Source organism: Aulostomus chinensis, chromosome 1, assembly GCF_037954235.1.
Source record: "Aulostomus chinensis isolate RoL2024-O1b breed Wild chromosome 1, RoL_Achi_v1.0, whole genome shotgun sequence".
Classification (NCBI taxonomy): domain Eukaryota; kingdom Metazoa; phylum Chordata; class Actinopteri; order Syngnathiformes; family Aulostomidae; genus Aulostomus; species Aulostomus chinensis.
In genome coordinates this window covers 48375441-48394914 of record NC_141320.1, presented here as the reverse complement: position 1 = coordinate 48394914, position 19474 = coordinate 48375441, and the positions used below count along the sequence as shown (strand labels likewise).

General features: G+C 45.5%; 1 long non-coding RNA gene and 2 other non-coding genes across 4 annotated transcripts; 1 reads left to right on the top strand and 2 right to left on the bottom strand.

Moving 5' to 3' along the window:
* Nucleotides 1-1519: 1519 nt before the first annotated feature.
* On the top strand, nucleotides 1520-1601 carry trnal-uaa (transfer RNA leucine (anticodon UAA)). Its single transcript has one exon. It is a non-coding gene; the product is annotated as a tRNA-Leu (tRNA).
* A 1751-nt stretch (nucleotides 1602-3352) lies between these two features.
* Nucleotides 3353-3425, bottom strand: trnar-acg (transfer RNA arginine (anticodon ACG)). Its single transcript has one exon. It is a non-coding gene; the product is annotated as a tRNA-Arg (tRNA).
* An 8977-nt stretch (nucleotides 3426-12402) lies between these two features.
* On the bottom strand, nucleotides 12403-18146 carry LOC147272000 (uncharacterized). 2 transcript variants are annotated; one of them, XR_015115833.1, is made up of 3 exons: nucleotides 17996-18146; nucleotides 14469-14804; nucleotides 12403-12459 (listed from the first exon to the last, which is right to left on the bottom strand). It is a non-coding gene; the product is annotated as an uncharacterized LOC147272000 (long non-coding RNA). The 2 variants fall into 2 exon arrangements; XR_015115832.1 differs by lacking the exon at nucleotides 12403-12459 and adding an exon at nucleotides 12577-12909.
* Nucleotides 18147-19474: the final 1328 nt, after the last annotated feature.

The following is a 19474-nucleotide window of genomic DNA, read 5'->3' as shown; positions in this document are numbered from 1 at the left end:
GTTGCAGTGTGCAGCTGAGGCTCTCTGGCAGTGGCACCAGGAGCCACAATGGCAGAACCTGGACCCTCCTGGAGGAGAACCACAGGTGAGGGCCTTCTTGGCTCCAGATTGATGGAAATCAAGTGTCTGAGGCTGTTAGCAGCCATGAAGTTGATCTGGTTGGCACTGGTATTTGTTCTTGCTGCAGCTCAGGAGTGATTCAGGAGAAGAGTTTCAGAACAGCCCAGGTTGGGGACTGGAATTTTAGAATTTCCCCTGGAACCAAACAACCTTGGAGGGTAAAAGCTCCAATCATAGCCACTCAGATGCAGCAGCAGAAGAAGCTGTCATCCACCCTGACAGTCAGAGCATCAAGTCAAGAAAACATCACCATCTTGTAGTTCCAAACCTCCACCTGTCAGATTCAGCTACTTCTGATTGTGGGACTTTAAATTTGAACACAATGGAATTTGGACAAGGAGTTTTCCTTCCAGTCCAAACATCATCGTCCAGCCTCCAACCAGAGGTCCATCAGTTATCATGGAGCCACAGGTGGAGTCTGGATTCTTTTCTGGAATGAGACGGCAATGACGGTCCTGCCAAGTGACATCACTGACATGAATGGATGACTTCAGTCACGTGACTGGATGACTTCAGTCACATGACTGGATGACAGTGGAGATGCCAATGTAGAGGTTGGGGAAATAGTCTCTGAGAATCCAGCTTGAAGCCACAGCCTCCTTGTTTTCCAAAAACCCAAACAGCGACCATCAGTCTCCCTCCAATCCTGTACTTGGGTAAACAACAAAAACAGAGTAAAAGTCTCTGGCAACATATTTGTTTCCTGTAGGGTTTCTTCATGTATGTGTGGTGTACCTGCTCTCCCAGAGGACTGCCATCTTTGTTCTGTGGGCTGACATGTTTTAGTGTCAGCACAGGTCATAGTGCTGAGACTGAACTCTCATTCTCCTCCAAGTATTATTTCCACCTCACACTCCTGCATATATTCAAGTGAACAGGGAACACAAATTTATGCTCAACTTCTCCTGTGTATTCATCCACAGTCACTAAACAACAACCAAACCAAACAAAAGAGGGTTTGCTAGCATGGCGATCAGCTGTATTTCACCATCTTATCCAGGTCACATGACTCAGGAGTAGCGTGGCCGTCTGGCAACCAAAGGGTGGCTGGTTTGATCCTCACTTTCTCCAGTGACCATGTCAAAGTGTCCTTGAGTGAGAGACTGAACCCCTAAATACTTCTGATGAGTAGGTTGGCTCCTTGCATGGCAGCCTTCAGCATCAGTGTGTGAGTGTGTGAATGAGAGGACATTGTTCAGCTCCTTGAGTGCTGCTGAGGTAGAAAGGCTCTGTACAAACTGAGTCCTTTTACCATTTCTTTCCTGCTTCTAGCGGCGCTGTCGTCACTTCCTGTGAACGTGGGAGGGAAGGGGTCCCCCTTCAGAATAAGTTTGATATCATGATGTTACTTCCTCTTCAACATGCCTTTAGCAGACCAACTCAGAGAGCAGCACAGTGAGGTGGTGTGGCCGAGCGGTCTAAGGTGCTGGATTTAAGCTCCAGTCTCTGAGGAGGCGTGGGTTCAAATCCCACCACTGCCATCATGTCCCAGGTCACTGGAGAGGTGTGGCAGGTCTCTTACTGCCTCTCCTCTCTCTTTCACTGAGGTCTTCAAACCTGTGACCAAAAGAAGAACCCTCCTCTGAGTCCACAGACCTGAGCACCACTGCTCTGACTACCAGGTTACCTCCTGGTGATCAGAGTGAAGTCATGGTGAGGTGGTCAGTTGTTCCTTTGTTTTATGACAGAGGCCTCATTGTGAATTAAATAATTTTAATTCTTTACTTGAAGTTTCACGCTGTTTCGATTGAAAAAGGCGAGTTCCTGGAGAAGATCTTCCAGGGGTCCAGGTTCAAGCGGTGCCCCAGCTGGCACCAGGCGCTGACCCAGGTCCTGCATGGGAGATACTGTCAGTTCTGTTCTGCCCTGCTCACAACCACAGGCTGGTGTTGAGGCCTGCAGCAACCAGGGCCCCAGTCACCAAGAGTATAAAGGCTGGTCATTGTGGCAGTGGGAGGAGTCAAAATGAAGACAGACCAATGTGAGCAGGACGTTCCTGGAGAGGTCAGAAGAACTTGACCATGTTTCCTACAGTACCCAGGAGGCCTGGTAGTTGTTGAAGGAAGCTCCAAAAGCAAAGAGCAGACAGCAGGACATCAAAAGAAAAGATCCAGACACTAAAACTACAAGTAGAAACAAGAAGAAATACTAAAAGCTTTGGAAAGATACTCCAAGGTTGGATATACATTATTATATACACTACTATTCTCATTGACTCCTAAAGAGGGACAGGAAACATTAGAATGTGGATCAGATCAGCTGATTTCAGTGTTGAGTCCATCCCTCCATCCACTTTCTGTTCTATCCTTTAAGGGTCACGGGGGGGGGGGGGGGGGGGCGATCCCAGGTGACATTGGGCAAGAGGCAGGGTTCACCCTGGACAGGTCAGAATTCCTGATGATGTCATCAGGGCTTTGACAGTAGCTAGAATACTGTCTTTGATCTCAGGAGGACATGAAAGACACACAATTGAGGAAAGTAGAGGAGAACATTCAGCTTCATTAGAAACACTTGAACTGTTGAACAGTAGAATTTGTTAGAAACAGTTTACAACACTGAGTGACAGGATTGGAGAGGGGAGGTTTTTCTACTTTAAATTTAATTCTAACTTTAAACTGTGGATGAACATTTTTAGTCGTTCATATTCTAATAAACAGAGGAAGTCATGTCATTCCCTTTTTAAAAAAAGAAAAAACATGTGAAGCTCCTCCCCCCAACTCCAGATGGACAGACAGACATGAGAATGACAAAAGGAAGCAAAGAAGTGTTGTGCTCCTCTCCAGTGCTCTGGTGTTGTTGTGTTCTTCTCAGCTCCATCATGTAGACCTGCTGGCACTGGGCGCTGGTGGAAGTTTGCAGCTCTCACTGGAAAGTCCTGAGGCTCCTCCCACTCTGAAGCAGGCAGTTGCTCCCAGCCAGCCCTCACTTTCACTCTCTGGTGTAGGAGTGAAGAACAAAATCAGAATCAAGAACCATCACTCTTTCATTGGGGCTCCTTTCTCCTTGTTCTGATACAGAAACTCAACAGCTTCTATCATTGATTTGACAGGAAATGTTGATGACACACTGGGATTTTTGTTCTCCTGCTGTCACTGTCAAGTGCAGCTTAACATGAGAGGTAGCAGGATCATTCATGTGTTCATGTTTCCAGCAGACAAGGAGGAAACCTGGGAGGACTTCAGTGACTTTGATCACTGGTTCTCACTTCATCTTCTCAGTATAAAGTTTAAAGCGAGCTGGCCAGGAGTTGAACCTAGAATCTTCTGATCCGTAGTCAGACGCGTTATCCATTGCGCCACCAGCCCTGTGAAGAAGCTGCTATGTTCATGTGTGCTTGCTGTTACAGAAAAGCCCAACAAGGTGGTGGCATTTTCAGGGGACACAATGGTGCAGTGGTCAGCACTGTGGCCTCCCAGCAAGAAGGTTCAGCTCTCCTCCTATTTGGTTGCTAGGAACCTGAATCAGTCCTCAGTGGAGCGGTGCTGCTGAGGCTGAGTGAGGGACTGAGCAGGAGCCAGCAGGTCCAAGCAGGTTCAAGCAGGTTCAGGCAAACTCCCCTCGGTCCACCAACATCAAAGCAGAGGAACTGAGTTCATCGAACAAAATGATTCATATCGTCTCCTCTTGGAATGTTCTGGAACTACAAGTACACTTAAAATGGCTGACTTATGACAACAGAAGGAACTCTGAAGTAGATTTGATTTATTTAAGTCAGTGACAGTCATTTTTTCAAGAATTTAGTTCAGGTAACTTGATTGTTTTACTAAGATGAGCTTTAATGTTATACCATTGAAAAAAGACCTTCATGTATTTATGATGACATCACCAATAGGAGCCTTCAGTCTGTCAGGGGGTAGAGTTCAGTCACCACCAATGACATCAGAGTCAGAGTTAGAGATCAAAGACAGACATTAAAGTCTCACATTAAAGTCTCTCTTATTAAAAAAATTAAAGTGTTATATCTTTGAAAATATACTGCAATACATGAAATATTATATTTACATGAATGGTAACCTCGTTCTTATATTCTTTAATATACTGCAATAGTAATGGACCCTCTATGACACTGTAGTGATGAATCTATCAAGGAGTACAAATGATTATAATCAGAGAATTTTGAAGTCAAGTTTGAGATCAGTTTGATCCTCTCTCTCCCTCCCCCCTCTCTCTCCCTGTCTCCCCCCCTCTCTCCCTCTCTCTCTCTGTCTCCCCCCTCTCTCCCCCTCTCTCTGTCTACCCCCCCTCTCCCTCTCTCTCTCTGTCTCCCCCCTCCCTCTATCTCTCTCTCCCCCCCTCTCTCTGTCTCTCTCTCTGTCTCTCTCTCTCTCTCTCTCTCTCAGGAGCTTTTAAATGAATATTTTAATAAAACAGAACAGGAGACTGAAGAGTGATCACTCAAACCCACAGGCTGAATGGGACATCTCTTAAAAATATTGAACCACTGAGTAAAACCATAGAAGCGCTCCTGTCTAGTCGGTGCTAACAAGTTAGCTGTTGAGTGAGTCCAGCTGTGCTGTCTAGGAATCCTGGTCAAAAGCCTCCACTCATCAAACAGCTGGTGTGTTGGTGGATCTGTGGATCCTGCTGGAAGAAGCAGGGTGGAGCTCTGAATGGTTCCTGTCTCAAAGAGCTTCTCTGTGCAGCTCCCATCAGCTCCTAAAAACAGGAAACCAGCAGATTCACTGTTGAACGGTGGCATTAAAATGTCTCAAAAGCCGTCCTGTCCACCATTTGTTGGTGCAAAGACATTTAAAAACACCAGTTGAACATTTTCCAAAGTTGCTCTCACCTTCTTTCAAACACCTGGAATGATTTCCTCCAAACCAAAAGAAACTGGTGAAAAAAACAACAACAAAAACCTCCTGGAGAATCAAACTCCAGCCTCTGCTCCAACTGGACTTGGGACTTCAAATGACCCCCATTAAAAGCCTGCCTGCATCCCCATTCACTGACTGTTGTGCTGTGGGTCTCCTGGACAAACATGGCAGGATCCTCTTGATCTCCAGGAGTTTAAAAGAGCAGCTCTTTTAAAATGGGTTCTGGCTCCATTCAGGTTTAGAGAGCTGAGACTAAAATCACACATGAATAAAAGAAGGAACCCAAGAAAACAAGTCAGCGTGAAAGAGGAGCAGATTTTAAAACTCCTCATCATTTCCACCTCCAGGAGTGAAGCCTCCTGGGACCCAAGAGGCTCCAGCTGGCAGAGCTCTCACTGGTTTCTCCACCACCTCGCTAACCTGAGCTGGAGCATCTGAGAACCAAACAGTGACCCCCTTCATTCCAGAGCCGACTCCACAAACTCTGAGCCCCCACTTTACCCACAGCCAGCAGGACTCCTCAACACTGCATGACACACGACGACTAAATTTAACACTTCTCATCAAGAGACCTGTCACAGGCGTCTACTGTGGAGGGTCAATCTGTCCGTCCACATTCAGATCATTAGCACAGCGACTCCTAAGCACCAGTAGAGCCTGTTCATCGTCCCTGGGTGGGCTCGAACCACCAGCCTCTCGGTTAACAGCCGAGCGCACTGACCGATTGCGCCACAGAGACTCTGAGTCTCCTGCTGTTCATGAAGAGTTTTCAGGCTAAATTCAGTGTGTGAGGTCCACACTGCACATTTGAGGGACCATGAAGGACAGAGGAGAGTCTGACTGTCATGGTGAAAGCCTTCAGCACTAGAACTGAAACAGCCCCACCATCTGAACCCCCCCAGACCAAACAGGCTTCATCAGAAACAGACCCCCCTCCTAGAACATCCAGAGATGAACCAAACTGATTCATAGAACATGGCAAACAATCAAGAACATGTTATTGTTTGATCAGAAGCTGAAACAATGTTTCTATGTTTGTCAGTTCTGGTCTGAATGAAAGAGGAGGTTTTCTTGGTCATGTGACGTGGATGAGAGTTCAACTAGAACTTCCTGATTCAACAGGATTTTAGTTTGTTGGGATTTTGTCAAAGACACCAACCAAACCTCTGAGTGGTGCAGATGTCTGCTGCCTCCTCAGAGCAGACTGGAGCTCAGCCTCACTCACCTGTGGGAGCCCCAGCAGAGCCACGGTGTGATGGAGTTTCAGTTTAGGCTCCAAGGTCCTGGATTGAATTGGTGTTTTGTGTGTTTTTAGGCCTCCTGGCACCGTCAATGGTAGAGCAGAGGAAGCGTGCTGGGCCCAGAACCCAGAGGTCGATGGATCAAAACCATCCTCTGCTAGAAGAAGAAAAATAAAATGAACCAGTGTCTTTAGAAATGTGTGTCTGTTAAAAAGAGGTTCATAAGGATTTTGTCTTCCTCCACAATCACCAACCATTGTGAGAGTTAACAACAGTCCACTTTCTGACTGAAGCAAAAGTAGACTTCAAAAGGTTTTTCTCATTCAACATAGCAGCTAAATTTCCATTTCCATTTCCTGAACAGGACAGGTTAAAAAAAAGGGAATGTCATGACTTCCTCTGTATGTTAGAATATGAACGACTAAAAATGTTCATGCCCAGTTTAAAGTTAGAATTAAACTGAAAATACAAAAATCTCAGTGTTGTAAACTGTTTCAAACAAATTCTACTGTTCAACAGTTCAAGTGTTTCTAATGAAGCTGAATGTTCTCCTCTACTTTCCTCAATTGGGTTTCTTTCATGTCCTCCTGAGATCAAAGACAGAATTCTAGGTACAAATAAAGACACTATCAAAGCCTCCTGATGACATCATCAATTCTGTCTTTGATCTGTGTCTGTCCAGCCTGTCCTGAGTGGATCCAACAGTTTCCCATGGGTGACTCTGTCGTGGTGTCTCTCCTCCTGCTGTCTCCAACTCTCAGAGTGCTTCTACTGGTTTCTCTCCATCGTCCCTGTTGCGAGGCAGAGCACTGGTGAGGACTGAGGCCAGTGATGTCATCACCTCCAGCTGAGACCTGCCAGGTGATCCTGCTTCATTCAACTCTGCTGCCTCTGCCACTGCCCTGACTGGTGAGGCTGACAGCAGGTTCTCTCTCATCTAAACTCTCTGTTTACAATGGAGGCTGAAATCCTTGTGATTGGTGGTTCAATCATCAGGTCTGTTGAACTCCCAGGAGCCATCACCTGCTGACTTCCTGGTGCCAAAGTTATGGACATTATTGAACGTCTCCAGGACTCATCGACCTCCACCCCTCCTGCAGGTTCTCCCTGTCTCTGTGGTGGTTCTCTCTGGTTCTCCAGCTTCCTCCCACAGTCCAAAGACATCAAGAGGGTAGTGGTTACCTGAACACTCTAAATGACTGTTAGAGTGAATGGTTGTCTGTCTGTGTGTGTTGGTCCTGGGATGGACTGGTGACCCATCAAGGGTGAACCCAGGGCTGGACTGGCCATCTGGCCGATGCACATCTTTGGGCCGGCCCATAACTGTCATAATTTTTTTTTCAAAAGTGTATAGTTTTTAATCGACCGTAACGGTATCGGAGACGCGAAACGCGGCCCATTGGTTGATTTTCTTGAAGGACATTGGGCTCGTCCAATGAAATCTCTCAGCTCTCTCTCTTTCTCTGTGTTTAGTCAAGCCATGCTGTTGCAATGGAAGTGGAGGAGTCAGATCAGACAGTTGGAGACTATTTTAGTCGCCCTTCTTCCACACAGAGGACTGATTTTTTAAAGTTTCATCCTCAACAAGATTCCATGAACCCTGTCGTCCAGAGGCTCTTCGTTAGAACGGACGGCACGACGTGGAAATGGCTGACTTATTGTGGTCAACGTCATGCTTTGTTTTGTTTTGTTTGCCCTGCTTTTAGCAAGCCCAGTGATCCAAGTGTCTTCATTAGAGGCCTGACAGACTGGAGGCATGTGCACCAAAGAGTAGAGGAGCATGAGAGAGGCATGGCACATAGGCAGTGTGCTGAGGCCTATTTTTGAAACTGCTCCAGAGCAAGATTGGCCACCTCCTTGAGGGAAGACAGCTGACAGGACACCGTGAGCAGGTTAAGAAGCAGGGCTGGACTGGGACCAAAAAATGGCCCTGGCATTTTTCATCCCTGGCAGCCCTCCATGGTTATTTACACGATATGTGTAAGCACACGCCATACCAGAGGATGTATGCGCACATTTTGAAGTTTCAAAAATTAAAATAAAGTGCAGTATTCTACATGGAAGACAGTAACCATGTTAAAAGAGTGATACTCTTTCACTACTCAGAGACCTTCTTCTTCCACTACACGTTCCAACACCTGACGTCTCTTCTTCCCAGTCCAGCCCTGGAAAGAACGCGTCGAGTTTTGGAAATTCGGTTGCTTTTCTTTTGCGGAGTCTCTCTTTTTCGGCTCCTCCTTTCTCCTTCCTCTTACTGGGCAACATTCTTCATGGCTTCTGACTGCAAGGTGGCCGCTGAGTGGTGGCACTACAACTGGATGGGTCTGTTTCTCATTTTAACACAAAAACAAACTAACCGCTGTTTCTGCGTTTTTACCAGAAATATATATTTTGAAATGCCTGCTCACACCGGCCCATCCGGCTACATCCACCAAACTTTACACACATAATATAATATAATAATAATAATATAATAACCCTAAACACAAGCCCCAAAGCAGTAGTTGTTTTGTTTTTCTTCATAAAGGAGGTGCACTGTCATGACTACGATATCTCTGGCAACAAACATGGAAGGGGCTTTGGGGTCTTGTGTTTCAGCTCTGTAACTTCTGGATGGCTGAAAATGTCAGAATCAGTCCTCTCACTGACATCAACCATTGGTGTGACTTTTGGTGGCTTCAGCTCAAATGAAACCAGGGAAGCAGGGCCAGACTTTGAGTCCCTTAGGGTTAGTGGATGCCCCGGGACCGTGCTTGGGCCCCTTAGCACCTAGATGGCTGAAATTCCCAGCACATGCTACTCTGGGGCATCACACTAAGTGTGTAAAGTTTGGTGGATGTAGCCCAAGTAGAAACACCAGAACCCAGATTTGATCCTCAATTCTGCTCCAAAAGGCTCTCGGAGTGCAGAAGTCCCAGACCCTGATTTTGCCCAGTTTCACAAGGGGATAGTTTTTTCTCTTTGAACCTAGGAAGTTGAAATTTGAGTGTGTTGTTCTGTTCTTGAAGGATCACATCTGTGCTGGTTTGACCCCCCTAAGTCCTTTCTGCTGTCCGTAAAGGGCGTGGCAAAGTCCAGTAAAGTCTTTAACTTAAGCATCATAACTGGTCAAAGTTGCTCCAAATGAGATGAGATTTCTGGGAGGAGTTCACACCTCTGCCAGAAACCAATATTTAAAACTTTGAAGCCCCACCTCCTTCCTGAAGCTACTTCCTGTTTGGGAGGGGGTTCTAGAATTATTCCACCAGATTAGGATTTCATAAAGTTTCAGGTCTGTATCCACTGGAGAGGCCAATGAGAGCAAAAGAGCAACAGGGTCAAAGGTCAACAGGCCTCGTGTCTCAGCCAGGCCTCAAAGGGTTAAGTGAGCCTTTTGGAGCTCCTTTGAAAAAAGGCCTGACACCAGTCTTGTTCAGGACCAACATGAAGAAGGATCTTTGGAACATTTTCACATCTTTAAGACCGCCTTGACTCCTTTTTATAGCAGGAGTCACTGAACAGCACAAAGCTGCTATTGCAGCCATCAGGCCTCATTTCTGATCAGTTATTATTGTTGAAACAAAGCTGAATATCAATTATTGATTTTTATTGTCATCATTTTGAACACCTGATAAGAGAAACACAATAAAAACATTTGAAAAGGAAGGATCAGAGTGTTGTTGTACTGCAATACTACAGTACAGCATCAGAGACACTCAGTTATTGATTGCCTGAATGATTGATTTACCCAGAAGAGGAACAGCTTTGTTGGAGCAATAAAAATACACACATCAGAACGACAAAGTTACATTTGAAAAGAAATGACATGACATTACCAGCACAATATATGAAGAACAGTTAGGATCAATTTAACTGGCCAGATAGTTAGGATTTCTTTAATGATATCCTTGATGAACCCAGACATCAGAGTGGTTTGTTCCCCTCAATAATAAATCTGACCCTGGTAACCCTCCTGATGAAGGTTGTTCCTGATTGTCTCATGTTTGTATTCCTGCTGACCCCTGACCCTGGTAACCCTCCTGATGAAGGTTGTTCCTGATTGTCTCTTGTTTGTATTCCTGCTGACCCCTGACCCTGGTAACCCTCCTGATGAAGGTTGTTCCTGATTGTCTCATGTTTGTATTCCTGCTGACCCCTGACCCTGGTAACCCTCCTGATGAAGGTTGTTCCTGATTGTCTCTTGTTTGTATTCCTGCTGACCCCAGACCCTGGTAACCCTCCTGATGAAGGTTGTTCCTGATTGTCTCTTGTTTGTATTCCTGCTGACCTCTGACCCTGGTAACCCTCCTGATGAAGGTTGTTCCTGATTGTCTCTTGTTTGTATTCCTGCTGACCCCAGACCCTGGTAACCCTCCTGATGAAGGTTGTTCCTGATTGTCTCTTGTTTGTATTCCTGCTGACCTCTGACCCTGGTAACCCTCCTGATGAAGGTTGTTCCTGATTGTCTCTTGTTTGTATTCCTGCTGACCCCAGACCCTGGTAACCCTCCTGATGAAGGTTGTTCCTGATTGTCTCTTGTTTGTATTCCTGCTGACCCCAGACCCTGGTAACCCTCCTGATGAAGGTTGTTCCTGATTGTCTCGTTTGTATTCCTGCTGACCCCTGACCCCGGTAACCCTCCTGATGAAGGTTGTTCCTGATTGTCTCATGTTTGTATTCCTGCTGACCCCTGACCCTGGTAACCCTCCTGATGAAGGTTGTTCCTGATTGTCTCTTGTTTGTCTTCCTGCTGACCCTGGTAACCCTCCTGATGAAGGTTGTTTCTGATTGTCTCTTGTTTGTATTCCTGCTGACCCCAGACCCTGGTAACCCTCCTGATGAAGGTTGTTCCTGATTGTCTCTTGTTTGTATTCCTGCTGACCCCAGACCCTGATAAACCCTCCTGATGCAGGTTTCTGTTTGCTTTTGTAACCCAATCCTGGAATATCCATGTCTCTCTAGGTTCATATGGAGCAGGGGCTCAAGTGCCATCTCCACCTTAACACCAGATGTTACAGTTGATTGCAACTTTCGTTTTGGTTTGTAATTCTAAGATTGTACCACATAAAACACAAAAATACATTCATTTGAACAATAATGAACTGGGCCCTTTAAGAAAATAAAGTGTCCTCATGTGAGTTTTCTCACTTTTGTTAACCTTGAAAGTTCGTGGGCTCCAAGTCAGAGTTCCTTCAGATCAAGTGGGGTTTGATCTGTGAGTTCCAAAGCTAATAATCCCTGAGATTTAAAGTAGCTATGAGTGCATTCTTTCTACCGTAAACTGGAGCTGGTGCTAATCCAGATGCCTGGCGTGATCCTACCACAGAGCAGATGGTTCACCTGCTATTCCAGAGCATGTAGACACTGGTGTCTGGAATCAAGCTGGGTGGCTCACCATCTCTGGAATCTACTGGAATCTTGTGGACCGTCCCCACTGATCTAAAGACACAGGCTTCCAGTCTCTGTTGTGATTCATTCAGGACTGATCTCTCTTCTGTTTCTCTGTTGTTGAACAACTTTAGACCTGATTAGCAAAGCACTCAGTCCTGCTGAATGCAAGTACTTGTATGAAGATTCTCTCTAGTGGTTCAATTTCTTGAATTCAATTCTTGAATGAATTCACAGTAAAATTATTTTACTCTCACACAAAAAAAAAATACGCTCAGCATATTTTGACACAATAAGAATACCATTAAATATGAAACTGCTCCTGTTTAACCAACGTGTCAATAAAAATATCAACTATTTCACATGTTAAACATGCTTTAAATCAATAACCTCACCAGTTTTTGGTGAAATCAACATTTTTAGTGTTTAGTGTTTTAACTCAGAATAAAATAAATCACTCCATGCAAATTAATCCCCATTTTTCTCTCTTTGCATAAAATACACCATTTTGCATGAAGACTTGTTCTCTAAACAATAACAACAAACGTTCCTTACATCAGCACAAAACAGCTGTGTGCTAAGACCAGTAGAAGAAATGTGCATTTTAGGGTGCTCCTACAAACTGAGGTGCTCTTATGGCTCTAATAAACCCTGACAGAAGAATGGAGATTCAACATAGCCCCGCCCCCACAGCGTGAGGCAGCAGCAGCAGCAGCTCATCTACCAACAGTCAAAGGATATCTCTCTGATTTGCATGTGCTCCACTACTGAAGACGTCAGGGTTCAGACTCCCAGCAGGGCGGAAAGAGTTGGCCGACGTGATGACCGATTATTCTGGTGTCAAGACTCCTCCTGGCTCTGATTAATGTGGTCACTACCTGGATGCTTCTGCTTGCTACGTGCATGACTTCTTGCTGCAGTGAGACAGAGAAAAAAAATAAATAAATAATGACCACGTGCCAGCTTACTACTTACGTTGAAGAACTGGTGTCTAAATTTGATCTAGAAGCTCCACCAGAGGAATATCATGTTGTTATAACTCCATCCCTAGGATTTGTTCCAACAAATTTATTAGAACTCCTTTAATAAATGAATCTGTTCCCTCTGCAAAAATGTATTGAAATTCTCTTTACAGTGAAAGATTGGAAAAAAAGTGTGGCTGATGGAGGATGAATTTGTCTTAAGAAGATGAAAGAGGTATCTTTCTTTATCCAGCTGAAAAACAGAGAGATTTAAGACTGAAATTGAATCCTCCTGTAATTTCTGTGGCTTGAGAGAAGAATCCATTGAACATTTCTTCCATCACTGCTTGTGTGGTCGAACATTCTGGTCCAACGTGGAGAAGTCTGTTTCAATGAAAACATCTGCGAGAAAAGGACAACCAAATCAAAAAGGACAACTTGTTTAAATTTGAGGTAAATTTCATCTTTCATCTTATTTTTCATCTCTCTGTCTTTTGTCTGATTATTTGTCTGAACTCATGATGTCTTTGTACTGCTTTACATTTCTATGTTGTAACCCTGGCTAAAGAGCTTTATTTTGTATTTTTGAATTGATTAATTAAAAAAAAGCTTACTTCCCCCAACAGACTGAACTTGGGATCTGATTGGCTGCTGTGAGCTTGAGATGCTGCCTTCAAGTGCACCTTGAATTTTCCATCCATCCATCAATTTACTTCCAATTATACTGTTAAGGGTTGCAAGGGGGCTGGACAACACATATAGACGGACAACGTGTCAGGGTTGCTTCATACTTTCTGGTTTCACTTGAGTCAGTTATCCTGTAATTAAGGCTTCTTAATGATGCCTGACTCGTTGCTCTGCTTCCAAACAAAAGGGAATCATTAACAAGAGAAGAAGCTTCATCAAATAGGTTGAAGCTAAAAGTTTCATCAAGTTGATGAGCTGCTTTGGCAGCTTCAGAACACACAGTGATGTGGTTCCACCCACAGGAGAGTGGCTTTAGGGTTCACTTCCCACCAATGCACACAACTCCTACATGTAAGTTCTCAATAGGATGGAGTCAAATTCTGATGGAAGCTTTTGTTATATTTCCTAAATGGATGTGAAATGATTTCTCCAAGGGAAAGTGAAGCAGCAGCAGTAGAACATCAGTTGTGCTCACTTCTGTTCTGGGATCAGATTTGGATCAAATTGCTTTCAGGCTTCAGGTGCTGGTAGAATGAAATATTTCCTTTATTGTCCTCCTCAATTTGTCCATCATCAGGAGACTCAGTGTTTTTGTTTTGAGGAACCAATGAAATTGCACCAGTATGGCTGACACCCTGGTGACTGGTCAGACCAGCAGCTCTGACTGTGTAAAGCCCAGTTGCAGCCCTGAAGTCTCAGAAGCAGCAGAGGAAACACACTGCGTGCAGTCCTGGTTAGGCGTGAACGTCACCTTCAATATCAGCGCCTGTTGTTCAGTGCTGGGGGGGCAGAGGCATGAGTCACTTAGTGAGCAGAATGGTAGTGAACTCAGTTCACCACACGATGAAGTATTAATGTATCATTAAGGAACATTCCAACACATGAATCAATTAAGTTTCAGTGTGTGCACTTTAGTCAAATGTACATGTCACAGGTTGTCCACGACAGCCTTTTGGAGTTGTTGTGTATTTGATGAGTTGAAGGACTCATACTGCCCCCCCCCCCCCAACTGATAACTAGAGAATGTACCTACTCATGATTAAAGGCAGTAGGACTACAGGCCAATTTGCCAAAATGTTGGACTATTGCTTAAAACCCTTAGCACTTTCCTTGGATGGCGAGTTCACATGAACAACACTGGCATCGTCATAGACGACCGTCCAGTATGACCTTTGACAAAATGCCATTTCAGCAGAAATTACTAGCATGTTTTGAGTAACTGACAGAAGTGATCTTGCACATAAAAGACAGAGGTGAATAAATTCAAATCAAACCATGAATGGAGTATGAACTGGATTCAGACATGAACACTTCCAACTGGTTTCCAAATCCTCTGCAGTGCAAATGTAGATGCTACTCTTTGGTAGGCTTTGCCTCCTTGTACTCCTGGATGTGAAAGGGTCGTCTGTTCCTGGGACGTTTCTCACTTCTCTGCCATCAGGGTTCAACAAACATGGTCGTCATCCTCAGGTCCTGGTTCAAATGGATTTGCTGTTTAACAGCAGCAACCAAGAGCTGCTCTGACGACCAGTGAGGCTGAATGGAAAGAGGAAGGGACTTCCCTCTAACAGGTTTTAGGGAGTCACCTGTCAACTTCGTCACCCCAACATCTGCAAAATAACAAATAACATAGGAAATAAAAAGGAAATTGATTCAATATGGCAAATCCATGAGATTGGTCACTTTGCAAGATGCGGGTCTGCATTGACAGCTGAATCTAAACAACCTATGCAATGTGAACAACAGGTCAAACCTTCACAGGTTTCTTCTTCTGTTGGCTCTGAGAGGCCTGATATTCCTGTGAAAAGAAGGACTTTCTCTCCCTCTCCTTAACAGCCCTGAACTGGAAAAAGGTTTCTATGGAAGAGCTCCCTGCTAGAAAAAAATACACAGTTATTACCTCCTGAAACACTCTTAATTTATACAGAGCATTTCTCATTACTCATCTGAGTCCAGCCACTGCACCAGGCTAGCGATAGAAAGAAGCGATTTTAGAAATCCAAGAGTATGATTGAACCTTTAAGGCCCCTTTGAATCATTTTATGTCACAGAATCCATAAATCTGTTAAGCTGCACTGGCGCTAGGTTGTGCAACATCCATATGTCCACTAGTGGCAGGCGTCTCCTTGTGGACATCCTGTAAAAAACTTATGTTTAAGCCACATACAGAGCAAAAGGTAGGGAAGCTGTGAGTGCAGCGCCACAGAATGGACAGAACATCTGAAATTAAAACAAGGGGACAGGCTTGGACGCCTGGGATAGAGGGTTGAATGTAGTATTTGAACGATAATCAGTCTCTAATCTCAGATTATCTCATTGCTACCAGCAAGCAGGCTCACAACAGACAAGCAAAGGGGCAGCGTGAACATGTTAGTAACATGAACGTCCCGTAATGTGAGGCGTTGTGCAGTGATATCTTTGAATTAGCATTTTAAGTTAATTTTATGTAAACAGTCAAATAAAATCACATTACCACGCTACGCCGTAACTTGATTTTCTTCCCGCTCTTCTTGGAAACCAAACGTCTGTCAGCCGTCTCCTCTCCTCTCCTACGCGTCTCTGCATTGAGCTGTTGGGCTGAGAGCGCCCCCTGCAGGTTCGGTGCACTTGCGTTGGGGGCGACTGGTTTTGCAGCGTTTTCATTTTGGAGCCGCATTCTTGGTTCGCTTCCTGTTGTGCTATGCATCGTTTCTCTGTTTGCGGCGCAAAATGTGATGATGCATTTGTTTTTGTTTGTTGCATCACGCTTTTTTCACTTGCACGGCGTTAGTCTTTTTACCACCTCGTGTACATGGAGCCGGTCTGGGCCTACATCTCAGCAGACCCTTGCTACTGCTCTGCATTGTGTTGAGTGGGAGAAGGAGACTCAGTGTTTGGTATTCGCCCAAACAGGTGGTGTAATTTATTTCTGCACAGAAATAAATTTGAAAAATGCAGCAGCATTCATCCACCGGACCAGGGGCGCCGCCAGAAATTTTGGGCCCCTTGAAAGATTCAAATTTTGCCCCCCAAACCCCCCCCCCCCCATCATCATAACTGCATTTTTTGTCAGACTTTTCATTGCCTGTTCATGGACCATGAGTTTGTGTGACTTTAAATAAATGTATAAACTTATTACAAGTTACTTAATTACAAAGCGTGGAAAACTTTCTGAAGTGCTGAATGTTGTGTTGATTTGAACTAAGAATCTGACCAAAACTCGATCATAGACCTGCGACCTAGGATGTCCTGGTGCCATGTGCACCGGTGGGCATCCTTATGTTCAAACATGGTGTTCGTTATGGACAAACTGTGACTTGCACAGAAGTCCAATAACTGAACACCACTCTGGTTCAGGTCGGGCCTGCCGTCCCTCCCAATCACACCCCTCCAGGTCACGCTGTCGTTGCCCACGTGAGCGTTGAAGTCTCCCAGTAGGACAATGGAGTCCCCAGCCGGGGCACCATCCAGTACTCTTCCCAAGGACTCCAAAAAGGGTGGGTACTCTGAACTGGTGTTCGGAGCATTCGCGCAGACCACCGTCAGGACACGTTCCCCGACCCGAAGGCGCAGGGAAGCAACCCTTTCGTCCACCGGGGTAAACCCCAACGTACAGGAAGAGGGTCGAGGGGCAAAAACATGTGAGACAAGCCCCCAGCACCACCCCACCTCTCCCACCAGCTCGTTGAGGTTTCACCACGTTTCAAAATAATGCGTCTCAATGGGGTTCCAGCTTTCACTGAGTGGCTGCCTTTTTTTCTGTCCCAGTCTGTGCAGAGATAAAAGCAATTCCAATCCTTTTTTGTCTTTTCCCTGCCATTTGCTGCCTTTTTGTACTTCAAGTTCATCACCAAAATATTTCCACTACATACAAACAACATGAAGACATCTTCACTTACACTGCTCACACAGTAAAGACTTCAATGCCCAGGTCGAGGCGCCGAGTCTTCTTTGTAGCAAAGTCACAAATTCAATATTTGAAGTCCAGTGAGCGAGCCAATTCCCTTTCAGCTGAAAGTGTTGCAGGACCCTTCAGGCTCTCTTGCCCCATGGTCGACCTGAGGTGACTCAGGATCAGTCTGAGTTCACTGAATGCCCTTCCTCCACCAGCAACCGTAACGGGCAGAGGGCAAAAAAATCCAAAGTGCACACAAACCTCTCCAAAAATGCTCTGGAGTTGCATTTGATAGACTGCATAGAGCAGATCAGGACGAGTGCAGTCAGAAGGGAGAGTGGCAGAATGGACTGCACTGTTTCAGGGATGCAGGCCAGTGAGATGCATTGTAGTGAACTCACACTCAGCCTTCCATGCTTTAACTGAACTGTGATAAAGGCTGGAAGTAACACAATAAAGAAATCAACTATAAAGAATGTGTGACAGATTAGACCCACATAGGGATACCCACACGCCCCCAACCCACAAGTTGGGTTTGTGGCAGAGCACTGATGGACCAGGGCCTTAAAAACTAGAATCCTACAGCCTTTATGTACTGCTTAGCTCCTTCTCCAAACCTGGTTCCAGTAGTTTGGGTGGGCGTGTCCTCCTGAAGCTGAATCTGTGCATATTTAGGGCACCCATTAGTCATGAGCTCAGCACCAGCAGAACGTAGTATTTTATCTTGTACTGAGTCCAGTTTATCTCGCAAGTTCACACACTTCAGCTGTTTGTTCACCGTGACGACAAAGGCAGCGTTTTTAAATGAGAACTGGCACTGCACCGCTCGCTGTAAACTTGTTCTCCTGGTTGGCTCATCGGGCCGCGTTCATCAGAACCCTGCTCTCATTCACGAGCGTTTAGAACTCTCAAGGCCAGTGAGCCTACCTTCTTGGAGAAGAACTGAGGGACCAGTTGTCTGCCTCTTTTCTTCCTCTCTTCTTTCTCCCGTCTTCCTCTTCGTTTGAGCCAACCAGACTTCATTATTACCGCTCGTTTCTCACACCGTCCATCAGCGACTCAGCGGCTGTGAGCGCACACCTGCAGCAGCGGCAGAGTGACGGAGCTCAGAGCGGCATTCGCGGGTTTGAATTGGACTGCACCATTGTGCAAGAGGGGGGGGGGCTTAAATGACAATGTGATGAAGAACTCAAGAAAAAAGTAATGGAAATCGACAACCATGTTTAATTAGCTCATTTTAAGTTATCTTTTTTTTTTTTAATTTACAGCCCCACTGAGGGCCCCTGTCAGTGCTCGGGCCCTTAGAACCGTTCCCATGTACCCCCCCCCCCCAGCAGCGCCCATGGTCATGCCATCCATTGGACCACCAGCCCTGTGAAAACCTCTTCATGTTCATGTGTACTTCATTTTACAGAGAATCCAAACGATCTGGTGGCATTTTCAGGGGACACAATGGTGCAGTGGTGAGCACTGCTGCCTCCCAGCAGGAAGGTTCCAGATTGGAGCCCCAGCTGTGTGAGTCTCCATGTTCTCCCTGTTCCTGTGTGGAGTCTCCATGTTCTCTCTGTTCCTGTGTGGAGTCTCCATGTTCTCTCTGTTCCTGTGTGGGTTCTCTCTGGTACTCCAGCTTCCTCCCACAGTCCAAAGACATCAAGAGGGGACGAGGCTGATTGATACTCTAAATTGACTGTAGGTGTGACTGTGAGTGTGAATGCTTGTCTGTCTCTATGTGTTGGCCCTGAGATGCACTGGTGACCTGTCCAGGGTGAACCCGCCTCATGTCCAATGTCAGCTGTGATAGGCTCCACCCCCCCACACAAACCTTGACATATAATCAGTGTAGAAAAGGAAATTTATTGACACTAATGACTGAATCTGTCAGAACTGAACTGGATAGAAACTCTGAGAATTCAGAGTAAGGACCAGGAGGGAGGAACACAATAATAGATAAGAGGAAATGTGGAGTCTGGATTCTTTTCTAGAAGGAGACGGCAATGACAGTCCTGCAGAGTGACATCACTGACTTGAAAGGATGACTTCAGTCACGTGACTGGATGACTTCAGTCACATGACTGGATGACTTCAGTCATGTGACTGGATGACAGTGTAGATGCCAATGTAGAGGTTGGGGAAATAGTCTCTGAGAATCCAGCTTGAACCCACGCCCTCCTTGTTCTTCAAAAACCCAAACAGCGACCATCAGTCTCCCTCCAATCCTGTACTTGGTTCAATGTTGCTGTTCCATTTTGCAGCAGTAGGTGTCGCTGTGATACCAGGTTCAGTTCAAGATTCCCAACTCCAGCTCATGTTGGTGACCTCAGTGGCTGGTAAAATGGTGCTTCAGTGGATCATGTGATCAACTCATGTGTGTCCTCACTGCTCCACAGGTCTGTCAAATGTTCTGTA